We start from the raw sequence: 13,103 nt of genomic DNA, 5'->3' as shown, positions 1-13,103 counted from the left end.
GAGCCAGTTACTAGCAGCTCTTTAGGAAGTTTGTCTTACATAGATTCAAGGTAGTGCAACAATATATAACCTTTATTTTATTTTCTGTACTTAAGTCAGAGTCCTGGAAGTTCATACTCTCGAGTTGCTGGATTAAAATCCTGCTATAGGATTTGCCCAGATCTATCCTTAATTGTACCATATTGACTTCACTGTGATTCAGCTTACTGAGTGCCTTTCTATTGACACATTGGAGTTGTAGCTGATAACTTAGAATCAGGGAAGTTAAAAAAAAAAGCAGCAGGGAGGCAATATGTAAGCAGAGGCACACCTTTTTCATAATGCATGCAATGCTTGGAGTTTCAGCCCAGAGAATCAGTATTGCAGGAGATGGAGTGATCAAGCCTTGTTTTACATTGTCTATAAGAAGTTGAATTGCCAGAAGGTGACCAAACCATTGCTAGAAAGGAAAAACAACTTTGGTTATCTGAAAGGAATGTGAATACTATGATAGGAATTAAAAATGCTCCAAACAAATGTATCTTTAAAAGTCTGAAGCCTGCACCAACCCTGAGGAAACATGTTACTGCTTTTATTGTTATTTCTAATAATATTACTGGGTAAGTAAATAAGATGATAGTAATGAGAAATTATAGCAGAGATTGTGGGTCCAGAAGGTACTGCTGCTGTATAGGATCTATGCTGCAAATTTAAAAAGCACCAGAACTTTTTCTAAAAGCATTGATTTGATTATTGTTTCATTTTACTCACAATACCATATATTTTGGGGGTTTTTTAAAGACTACTTTGTTTCCTCTTGTTAATTCTCCTCCTTTTCCTGTTTTCAGGTCTTGTTTATTGACAGCCTTTGCACTAATCTAATTTGACTAAGCTGTTCTGTCTCCATTCATACTTTCAATTACCTTGTATGACCTGCTTTTTGAAGCAAAGCATCTTTGCATGCCTAGTACAATCCCACTGCTGTCCTTTCTTTGCCCATCACCATCATAGTTTTCTTCCTGTTTAGAATATCAGTTGTCCACTTGAGCAAATCTTAATCGATTTGGCGACAGGCTGCTCCCCAACAGGCAGATAAGACCTTAAGAAATAAAGCTTGATAATGTTCCCTTGTTCTTTCCCATAGTGTCTGAGCAGAACAAAAGCACAGGGATGGAGGATAATGTACTTGCTCAAAAATCATTCCTGATAAGTAAAAATATGGAAAGTTTATTATGTTTCATTTATAAAAGGAAGTACTGTTATCCTGACTTTGGGAGCTTTGATCTCCTGCACAAGTGACTCTACTATTGTGAGTGGCTTTCAGTAGCAACAAACAGCCATTTTGCTTTTAGAGATATCAGATAGATGCTGCTGGATAGCTGGAAATCCTGTTGAAATGCTGACAACACTGTGCAAATCTTTCTAAATCACATATGCATTAAGTCTGACACAACCTGTATGCAAGGCATTGCTGACCTGGGCATGAGTTTGTATCAACAGCTTATGTACAGGTGGTTTTGCAGGCTGCTTTCTTTAAAATAAATGCTAATAGTTGCAACCTAAATGCTAATAGTTGCAGAATGGGAATATTTGTCATTGTAACAACTCTTTTGACAATCTGAAGAAGCAACAATGCTATAAATAAGGCAGCTTTCATGGTTAAGTATCCAGATCTTACAATTCTTATTCAAGTGAATCTTTCAAACTGGTGAGTAATCATATTCCATAAAGAAAACCCAGCTGAGGAAGCATTGCAAAGGTAGATGAAGCAGCTGCAGTCTGAAGGGTGCTTCACGATAAGGAGCATTGTAGGAATTCTTCTTAAAATGTTATAGTTGTCTAGATGTGAATTCATCAGCTAGTGCCACTCTTTTTTAAATTTTATAGTTACAGACATAGCTGTCTAATGTCTAATGGTAGCCCAAAGATCACCGGAAATATTTGTTTGAATAGATAAATCACTTTTAAAGGTAAGGGTTGCAGAACCTATTCATAAATAGTAAAGACTAACCCAAATATAGTTCATGGTAATTTTTTTGTGTTGGAGTTGACTATTAAAATAACATTCATGTCATCAATAGCTGGGTTAGTAAAATGGAAAAAAAGAATCACAAAATCAACACAGACATAACTGTAGATAATTCTCTGTATACAATCCAAATATGTGGTAAACATCCCACCCCTCATCTCTTTTGCTCATGGTCTTTACAAGTTGTGGACCCAACCTTACGGTGTTTAAGCTGAAGAACACTATTATTTTTAAGATGCCCATAAACTGTGCCTTAAGAAGTTTTTATTCCAGACCTGGCAGGGTACTGACTTGTCTAAACTGACTGAGTTATGTTAAAAATCACAACTTTGATTTATTATTCTCTCAGTTGTAGCACAGACTACAGAATACAACTCTACCAGAGTTCAAGTAAGAACAGTCGCTTCCCTTAAAGGCTTTGGCACAATAGATGGTGTGGCAACTCATGTAAAGATCAAGCTAATGATAAAGACAGTATATCTATACAGGGAACATGACTTTGGCTTCACTTGAATTACTTAGGAGAGGTGAGGACAGTAAAATAGGGCCCATCTGTTAATGCTTGCTAATGAGACTCAACTTTGGAGCCAGTTGTTGTAAATGACCGAACTGAAGGACAGTAATACCAGGGGAAAAGATTGCAACAGCACTTGCAACTTTTTTACTAATAATGCATTTTCAGTGAAATGTGGTATGGAATGTATTATGCTATGAGCCTAGAAAAAGCCCATTCTGGGAACTAGAAATACTCAGATCTGCCATTCCTTTATGGAACTAGTAACTATTATTCCCGTGCTGCATAGATTGATAGTACACAGGGACAGGCTTGGAGCAGTTGGTCATGTTATGAATTACAGTAACATAATTGTACGCTTTAAAGGAGTGTCTCTTTATTTATTCTATGTAACCGTGAAATTAATGTGATCCAAACACATTAAATTTCATTCTTTTATAGAACACAGCAATAGATTTCTCCCAAGAGCAGTACCCTGTACATCCATAAAATTTGCCATAGTTACAGTTAATGTTAAAGAATTTTAGCATCACAACTAATTTAGGAAGAGAGTTGCCTAATGTAATTTTCTCTAGAGAAAATGATTGTGGTTTCTAGTTGTGTAAATTAGCCTGACAGTTCTAACCAGTAGTTTGCTCTACTAGCTGATGTGTTATTAAATGATCCTTATCTAATCTGGCTGTGTAGTACTGAATTAAGATGATGATGGTTGGCTTAAGTGAAGTTCAAGAAACCTCCACTCTTCTGCACTGACACATTTGCCTAAGTAATGAACAGACTCCTTCTTAGATAGAAAGATGTAACCACAGACTAGAAGTACCACGAAGCAGAAATTAGTCAGAAAGTACGTGTCATGTCCAAATATCCTAATCTGTGGGGAGACATTTAATGGCATTTTATTTTTCCAAGCAGTGAAGGAACAGGGTAGGAAAAAGAAGAGTGGTCACAATTTAAGATTAAAGATGTTACCCAAAGCAGAAAAATTATTTGAGGAAAATTTTCTCGAGAATATCTGAAAGTGCAGGGCCTCTGAAGAAAAGAAGCATGCATAAAATGTTAGTGAAATTATCAAAAAGAGCCCTGTCTCTGTAAAATACTACCACAGACTAGAATTTCAGTAAGCCAAAAACTTTCAGAGCTAGATGTAAGGTGAGTACCTCCTGCCATCCAGCTGAGGCTTGCTTGCTTGCTTGCTTTCTTGAGAGTAAAGAATTGTTAATAGAAAAGTCTTTCTCTAGGCAGGAGAAGGTGTGAGGTCCACAACTTGACCCTGAGCTGTCTGAGACCAGGATATTGCCTGCCCCTCACCCGCAGCCCCCACATGCAGCGAGGGAGAGAAAAGAAAATGAATTTCCAGAAGTTTGGAAGTGGCTTGTGCTCTGCTCTGTTCGCCCCCTGAGATTTTCAGACTCTCAAAGAGCTGCATTAACACCTTGGGGGTCCTGTCATCCTCTTAATGGAAATGCTTTGGTGACATTTTATGTTCCCTTTGGAAAATCTGACACACAGGCATCTTTGAGAATACTATATCTGAAAATATAGAAAACTCTATTTAGCTATTAAGTACTTTACAGAGATTATAATCCAGTTAATACAAGTGCCTGTGGCAATTCCTAGCAGGCAGGAGATTTTAATATTCTGTTTGAACACCCTGCAGTTAGCTGGTTAGTTGTGCTAAGCACAAATTCCAACAGAAATATCACTCACAGCACACGGTGTTTTCAGGCATGGTATGTTCTTGTTGGAGTTTATGGGACCTATGTGATAGGATTAGCGCCCAAACTGTCATGCTGAGACAAAGAAAAACAAACCTCAAATTAGCTTAAGGAAAAATAAAATAACAAAGCTCCCCTAGGGAAGACACATTTTAAATTGCTTCATTTCAAAGTCATACTTCAGTTATGTTGCCGATGCTGAACAAGCCTCTCCCTGGTTCAACTTTGTTGTTGACATTGTAGTCAAAATAGGGCAGGAGAAGAAAAAGTACCTAATGTTGTTATGGAGAACACAGTGTACCATGGAGAAATACACTGAGCTATCAGCCACTCCAGCTGAGCAACTAAGGCTGCTACCTGGGCTATCTAAGAAAAATTAATAGTATGAGGTGAAGGGAAAAAGGGTGCAGGACCTTATGGTCTGTTCTGTGAGAATAAAAAAGCAGTGGGGAATTCAGCTCAGAGGAAAGTCCCAGTTTGTAGGCACATTGGGGCATACATCCAGCAGTGGCTGAGCACTGCTTCATACCCAAGGGTGCAGGCACCGAGACTGTCTGCTTCTAAGGCAATTTCACAAACATATGAAAAACTGCTGGTAACAGCACCTTAACATCAGCTTCACCCTGGCTGTAAGGGTGACCTTCCAAAGGCACCCCAGTTAGCCAGCACCAGAAGCAAGGGGACAGGGCTGCTTTTGTAGACACTAAGAGGTAACAGAGCAGAGGGTTTACATTATCCCTTTACCAAATTTTTTTGCTCTTTTACCTTCTGGCACCTGTCATCAGCTTAGCCAGCTGCACCTTAAAGCTGATCCAATTTCTATTTTAATTTGGCATTCCTGCTAGAAAGCAGCTCCAGAGCCTCAGATTAATGGTAAACTTGAATTCTAATTCCAATTTTCATTCAAAGTGCGCTTATATTCAGCTTTTTTAAAGTGTGCTTCTGTGCTAGGCACTGCCCTCCTGCTTAAGTAGCCATTCCCCCAGCCTGCCATGTATCTCTAATATTTATAGCAAGCAAGCCTGTCCTCCCTTAGCCTCTGTTTTGGCAGGCTACACGAGCTAAGCATATAATGATCTTCCTGTCAAATCAGGTCTCCCTTTCCTGGTCATCTCAGAAACACTTTTGTTCACCTGTTTCAGTTTATACCCATCGGTCTCTAACATGGGTGGTCAGGAATGCATGGTGAACATCAGTATTGCCAAAGGGCCTTGAAGAGCAGCACTAGAATCAAAGAATCATAGAATACCAGGTTGGAAGGGACATCAAGGATCATCTGGTCCAACCTTTCTTGGCAAAAGCACGGTCTAGACAAGATGGCCCAGCACCCTGTCCCATGGAATCTTAAAAGTGTCCAATGTTGGGGAATCCACCACTTTCCTGGGGAGATTATTCCAGTGGCTGATCTCATCATGAAAAATTTTCCTCTTTTGTCCAATCGGAATCATCCCAGGAATAACTTGTACCCATTACCCTTCTTCTTTTCCATGTGACTCCTTGTAAAAAGGGAGTCTCCATCTTCTTTGTAGCCACCCTTTAAATACTGGAACGTGGTAAACACTAATAATTCTCTATGGCTGGGTGTCCTTCCCCATGTTCATGTTCAGAAATAGTTGAAGGTAAAACAGAGCCGTTTGGAGGAATCTGGAAGATAAACTGCCTATCACAGCATACATCAACCTGATGCTATAGAGCATACGGAGAAAAGACTGTCAGAGAAAACTGCCTTCAGAAATGCTGAGCAAAACCCACCTCTAGTGTTTCCTCTCTACACTGGTACAGATTTATATCAGGATTTATATTGCCACTAGATTTACAGGGCCAGGCTCTCGCAAAGGACTAGATGATGTTTAAAGGTCCCTTCCAACCAAAACCTTTCTGTGATTCTATGACAAAATATTGGGTGGGGTCTAAGTTATAAATACAGATGTAGTACCAAAGTTTGTGTCAAAACCCTTTCCTCTGTAATTGTAGGGCTTGGATCAACTCTTTACTCTTACTGCTATCTGCTATGCCAGCTGGGTATGGGCACTGTGCAGAAAAGGCATAATATTTAGTCCTCATATGACTGACAACAAACATAATTATCAAAATAAGTTTTAAAATATTTTCTGGGTAGCTGTTGCATTCTTTTCCTTGCACAGGACCTGCTGAGCTGTGACAAACAGCGATGTTACAGAAACAATATTTTTCAATTGCTTTTACCAGAGTGTTGATAACAGACTGACCACCAAGCCTCAGCTCTTATTACCTAATATCTCTGCAGTGACTTCAGTGATTTAAAAAGGACTTTGACCTGCTGCAAATCTAGCTTTGTAACATCATGACTTGCAAAATATAAAATTAAATTTTATTTTAATTTTATATGTAAAAATTCTCTTTTAAAATTCGCATCTCATCACACAGCACAAGGACTGAGAAGGCAATGCCTAATTTGCTTAGAAAGAAAATTACTTTTAAAATTAGCATTACTGTCAGCAAAATCGTTGCTCTGTGGCAGTAGGTACTGCCTCTTTCCCTAGAAAGTGCTCTAAAAAGTCCTGTGTCATGGTTATGGCATTTCCCCTTCCCCTTAATTAGCTGCTTGATGTCTGGAACATCATGAAATATATGCATCTTACAAAATGGCTGTTGCTATGGAGACTTCATTTATTTAATTGGAGAAGAAACAGCTGAATAAGCTTTCATTTACAAGCCCACAAAAGGTGCTTTGACAGCCTTAACTCAAGGAATGCTTTCTTCTTCTTTGCTGCCCTTACACTTCTTATTTTAGTTTTGTTATATATTCGCAAAACAAACGTTCCCACTTATTTTTCTATCGTGTTCTGTCTGTATTTGAACAGAAAAGGTTTTTAGGAAATCCAGAATGAGGACTTTCACTTGAGATAAGAATGGTGACCTTTATACGTTTCTTGTTACAACAGCGCTAATAGCTGAATGGTCTGCATTTTGTGCTTTAACCAGAAGGAGAAATTGGTACCCTGAGCACACATAGCAGTATTAGGACTGCAAAAAAGTCTGTACTCCTCAGCTGTGACCAGTTATTCTCCCTTAAAAATGGCTTCAATGTATAGGACTGATCTGATGAGTTTGCGATGAGTGAAGATACTGCTTTTTAAAGATAGCCCAAGAGCTATTTCTTATTTACACACAGATCGGGATAGAATAGCTGGGTTGAAGTTAAATGGGGTTCTTTAAAACTCTCAGCTCCAGCCTATGTTTTTTGGGAAGAGAAGTCTGTGCACATTCAACTTTTGCAAGAACAGTTGTGCAAATCAACCAGAACCGTCAACTATATTTATGCTTTCATGAGTTTCAAATTTTTTTAAACCTGAGATGGTTCAACTCCCCCGCCCCCCATTTGCATTTCTTCCTTTCAGCAAAGTGTCAAATATATTCCCTAAGTAATCTCTAGAAAACAAAATGATGTTTCTTTCATAGGCTTCAGAATAAATTCTGTTTCCTGACAACCTCTACACATAAAGCTAGGTAGAGCTCTGCTTCTTCCCTAACGAGCAGTTTTCCCTACTAGAACAGCTGATAATTGGAACATGGCTGGGGCAGGAGATAAATTCCAGCTCAACAACTGCAGAATGACATAAAGAGGTCTGATCTGGATTGCAAACTCTCCAACACTGAGCATGGCAAGTTACCCCAGCCCTGATTTAGCCTCTGGATATATGGCTAATAGGGTAAAGTCAGGGCTCAGCCATTTGTTGAAGCCTGATAGCCATATGTTCTACCAAATGCTTTAATATTGCTTGTGAATTTCATCAATAAATTATTACAAATGAAAGGGATATCTTGCTATAGCTAAACACAGATTTAATCAGTGGCTTGGCTGATTTGCCTCACTGCTATCTGCAGTTTCTGGATTTTTTAATTTTTTTTTTAAAAACCACCAGTAATTCTAAAGAATAAAATAGAAGTATTTGTACAAACCATATAGAATCTGAGATTCCTGTATCTCGGTGTGCTTACAAATACTCAAAAATACCTAAAAGGAATTCACAGGTTTCACAAAAACAGAATATTCACTTGGTGGTTCCTGAATGCCTGGGATACTTCTAATGTTTGTTCAATTCTTCCATGACCTTTTTATTTGAATTTGAACTATCTACTTAATTGCTTGATGTTTAATACAGAAAAAAAAAAATTCTTTGAAATTTAACTAATGTGTATTGTATCAGAAGATGGATTGGAGCTTTTAGATGTGATTTTATGTCCTGGAAAGAACCAACTTTCTTGATGGAGTAAATGACAATTCTAGAATTGATGCTTCAAGGTAGATCAAGCTACAGCAAGTACTGAAATGAATCAAGAGCCTTAGAAGCAATTGCAATGATGTAGAAGAAATGTTGAAAGCCTTTACATGGCTTTACTCATAAAGGACTCTGCAGCTAAGTGATTTTGGCAGTTGCTGTAGTGCTGCATCAATGGCAATAAAGTTTTAAATCCTCAGAAAATGAGTATCAGTGTAGCATGATGGCTGCACCCTTAGAGGGACTATAACAATGATTACAGAATCATTGCCTTATCCACCGAGATCAGGTCCTCACATGAGATGTAGGGGTCTCAATCAGTTTGGGAATGGAAGAAAAGGTCACAACATGGGAACTTGCCCAGGGAAAACCAGGCTTGAGGTACTTACCACATGCCAAGACTTCCCAGTCACAGAAAATGTTCCTCCAGAATGAACTGGCGCATTTCTGGTTTTTAAGGATTTTGAAAGGTGCATACATTCAGTGTGGATGCGAGGGCACCATTGTGTTGAATACTGAGTTAGATTCTGCCAGATTATCTCATGATGTGTTGGAAAGAGTAATATTTTTTTTTTTTTTAAAGATATCAACAATTCGAACAAGTGGGAGTTATGCTTCCCACTGTACCATCATGGGAACTGTTGATGTGCATAAACAAGCGCTGGGATAAAGGATAATTAATGTAAATAAACTGTGAATTGAATAAAAAGACTACATCAGCTATTCTGCATGGGTTTAATGAGCAGTTTCATTTGTCTTTCATGAAGCATCCCTAGTGTCCAGTTGGGTCTGTCCACGTCTAAGAGAGCTTAAATTGCACTGTGTAAACACTGGAGATTCATACTGTGGTTCTCCACTGATTTCCCAGAACAGATACACTCCAAATGAGGCTACTGAAAAAGGAAGACTTAAAAATAAGTCCAGCTTCTCAGCAGTGTTTCAGGCAGATTCACAGGGTGGGGAAGATTTCTTTTTTATTTTTCAGATTAAAACTAAGAAACTAAATGCTCTAAATCTATTCTACTATTATGGTATCTCTATCTACAAACATACCATTTTTTAGCAAGAGTTATCCTTTTTGATTTGATAACTTGTCCATTCTAGGGATTCTGAGGGACAAAAATTAGTAATATTTGTATCATTTACCATCTGAAAGTAATCTGCAATTTTGTAGAAAAAGAGTATAAACAGAGACCATATGTTCTGCAGCTTGAATTCCTCTCCATGGCTGGTGGGTCTTCGCTTTGCCCTTTCCCCTGGGCTCTGTGCAGTTGGCACTGGGAGACGCGTGCTGAGCTGGCATTTCCTCTACCTAAAATTTGATTTTGATTTGCATTTTAAAATACGCATAGCAAAAATGGTACCAACTACCAAAAAAAAAAAAAAAAAAAGGCAGCTAGAAATTCTCAGCTTCAAATAACAATGTTAATTCCTAATTAAGGCAAATTTTAATGGTATAGCAGACGGATTTGAAGGACTGCACTTACAGATCTATTTCCAGATTCCTATTTTAGGTCTCAATTTCAGATGTTAAGTACTTTGCTTTATTTTAACAATTTAGATAGTCCTGCTGGCTTCAACTGAGACTACTCTTGCATTTAAATCCCTGGATGAATCAGGCCCTTAATCTGTGTATATTAAACAAATTGCATTATGTATAAGGAAACTCTCCGGACTTGTACTATTATCTTTTATGGCAATATTTGAGTTAAGTCAACATCAATGAGATCCACAGCTTAATACATGTGTAAGATACAGAGGTTTATGATTTATGCAGTGCAACACAAAAATGTGTTTCTGTAACACAGAAATTAATTTAAGCTGCAGATGTGATAATATCCTGGAATAAGAATTCTGAAAGGTTATTTATTAATATAACTGTGATATATATTTTATCTGATTTTCCTGTAAATTTACAACCAATATCTGTGTTAATAGTTTCACAGTATTTTATGTCACCAGACAAAATTAGTTTTAATGAACTGTCACTAAGAACATTTTAATTATACTTGGTTAAAATGTTTTCAAAAGGTCTCTTGTAATATGCAAACAGACAAGGTGCATTTATTTTTTTAAAATTTTTTTAGGATAGATTTTGTGGATCATCTGGACTTCTGCCATGAATTGTGGGGTTTGACTATACTGTTAATCTGAAAGGCTGTACATTTCACCTGTTTGTGGCATAGTGCAAAAAGTTTTTCATGCAAGTCAGAAAATTTTTAATCTGATTTCAGTAAGAAAAGTTTTGTTTTAGAAGAATTGTTCCATTTTACAGCAGAGACCTGACCCAAGAAAGCATGAAACATGAGCCATGTCTTTGCTCAGCTTTACATAGTCCCACTTATTTCAGTCCCTTGATAAGAAACTCAGAATCTGAGTAACAATTTTTACATAGATGACAATTGAAAAGGCTCAATTTCCTTTACTCTTTAAAAGCTGGGGAAAAAAAAAAAGTTATTCTAAATCAAAGGAATTTACTCTTGGTCTTGTTAAAACTCTCCCTACTACGAATTATATAGGTTCATTGAAGTCCTGTTTGAAACCGTTGCAATCTTCTTACCATCACTGAGTTTTGGAACCTGGAATAAGTTAATGACACTGTGTATGTTAGGAGGAAAATATATTTTTATATGTTAAGAAGTCTTTTTTTCTGCTTACATAGGCATGAAATTTAGTACTGCTGGTTTGAATAAAGACCTCTACGGTTGGCCTCTACACAAATATACCACAACTATAAAGCAATTAACAAAGCATTAAGACTTCACAGTTTTTTACAGTCTGTTGTTATTTGGGTGTGCTTTTTATCCACTATTGAACAGGCATAAGCAAATAAATCTGGTAATACAAAAAAGCATTTATTGAAATGTTTCATTTCTGCTCCATTTAATTTTGTCCATTTTTCCTTCTGTTTTTTTCTTTTTACACAGAAATATACACTTACATGTTGTAAAGGATATAGCTGGTAACTTCTACGAGCTGTTGCTCAAGAACTCAAATTTTGTCTTTGGAAAGTTTCTGCTTCCTGAATTACAGAACCCAGCAGGCAGAGTTCCTATTGTGGCAGTAAATGACAGTTCAGATAGCAGTAGTTTCTAGCTCATATCCATGTAAAGTCACATTTGCAAAACGGACAGTCCGTTTCAAAGCTACTGCTTAATAATTAAAGCAAACAAAAGTCAACTAATGAGATACTGCAAACCCAAGGAAAATACATATGCATAATTGAGGACCTGAATTACTGTGAATGAGAAGAAGGTGCTAGAAATTCAATCATAGAACAAATCAGGTATTTCTTTAGTTTCACTCTAAGGCCAGACCACCGTGACTGCTGTTGCTTAAGTTTGCCAAGCTCCGAGGCAAGCAACATCTTTCGAATTATATGGCCCTTCCCTTGTCTCAATACAATCTATATTGTCTTGCTAAATGAAACTCTAGTCAAAATCCTTATCCCTATCTGTTGTCTCTGTTTCGCTTCTAACTCTGCGAACACGCTACTGGAGGCTTCTAGGCTGCTAAAATGGAAGAAGTTCCTAAACAGTGGAAGACAAAACGAAAGTACTTGGTCCTAAGCAACAAAAACCAACAGGGAACAGAGAGGCTGATTATCACTTATACACACTTACTACCTTGTTTAAATTGAACTTACCATGAAGGATTTTATTTTTTTTCTTGGAAGAGTAAGGGTAAAGTGGACAGTGTTTACAATCTGATAATTTTTTCTTTGTTTTTCATATCTTGATTTTTCTTTATAGTCTTTGTGAGTTGGGTAAGGACAGATATTTCTTTTCACTGGAATATTTCCTTCACAGTCTAAAGTTGTATGTTGTCTCTATATATGTCTATAAGAGCCCTTGTCACAGCATCTAGATGCTCTGTAGAGTAATTAAAGATATTTTTACACTGCGTGCAAAAGGGCATTAACGTATTGCCCCAATATAGGCGCTGAACACACTGTGTGTTTGGATGAAGTCACAGGTTCCCAGGTGCTGTTTCTATCAGATATTGCAATGGAAACTGTTCACCCCCAAATTAATCTGACGTTGCTGAGGTAGTGACTTGGATAAGGGGGCTCGGGAGCAGACTGTCACATAAAGAACACAGTATCAATCTTTGGACAATTTGGTGCTGCAGGAATGAAAGTGAGGTGAGTTCAGCATGGTGTTTTACACAGACCCAGTTTTACCCCACTGTTTCCAGTGCAGAGTTCTAGCAGCATCCCCTGCTAGAAAAAAAACCTAGTAGCAACAATGATAGTGCATTCAAATAAGATAGATTCTACCCTTTTCCTGCTGGGAAATCCTCCTCCTCATCATCTGACTTCCGTTGAATTGCATTTGAAAATAACAAAGTCTGTACAATAGGGAGACATACACACAACTTCAAAAGAAATTATTTATATTGAATGCCTGCAGATTACACCAACACTAGATATTCCCTCTCTATATAGCTTCATGTGTTTCTTGCTCTGTATTTTCCTACTGCTATTTTGCAGTACAGAATGTGCTCAATATATGGGCAAGTATTCAGAAATCCATATTCAGAAACCTAAAGCCAAACCCTTAATATTTTCTTGGAGCTTCAGGAGTTATATGGCTTAGTAGTAT

Source organism: Haliaeetus albicilla, chromosome 9 (assembly GCF_947461875.1).
Source record: "Haliaeetus albicilla chromosome 9, bHalAlb1.1, whole genome shotgun sequence".
NCBI classification, from domain to species: Eukaryota; Metazoa; Chordata; class Aves; order Accipitriformes; family Accipitridae; genus Haliaeetus; species Haliaeetus albicilla.
This window is presented reverse-complemented; position numbering follows the sequence as displayed.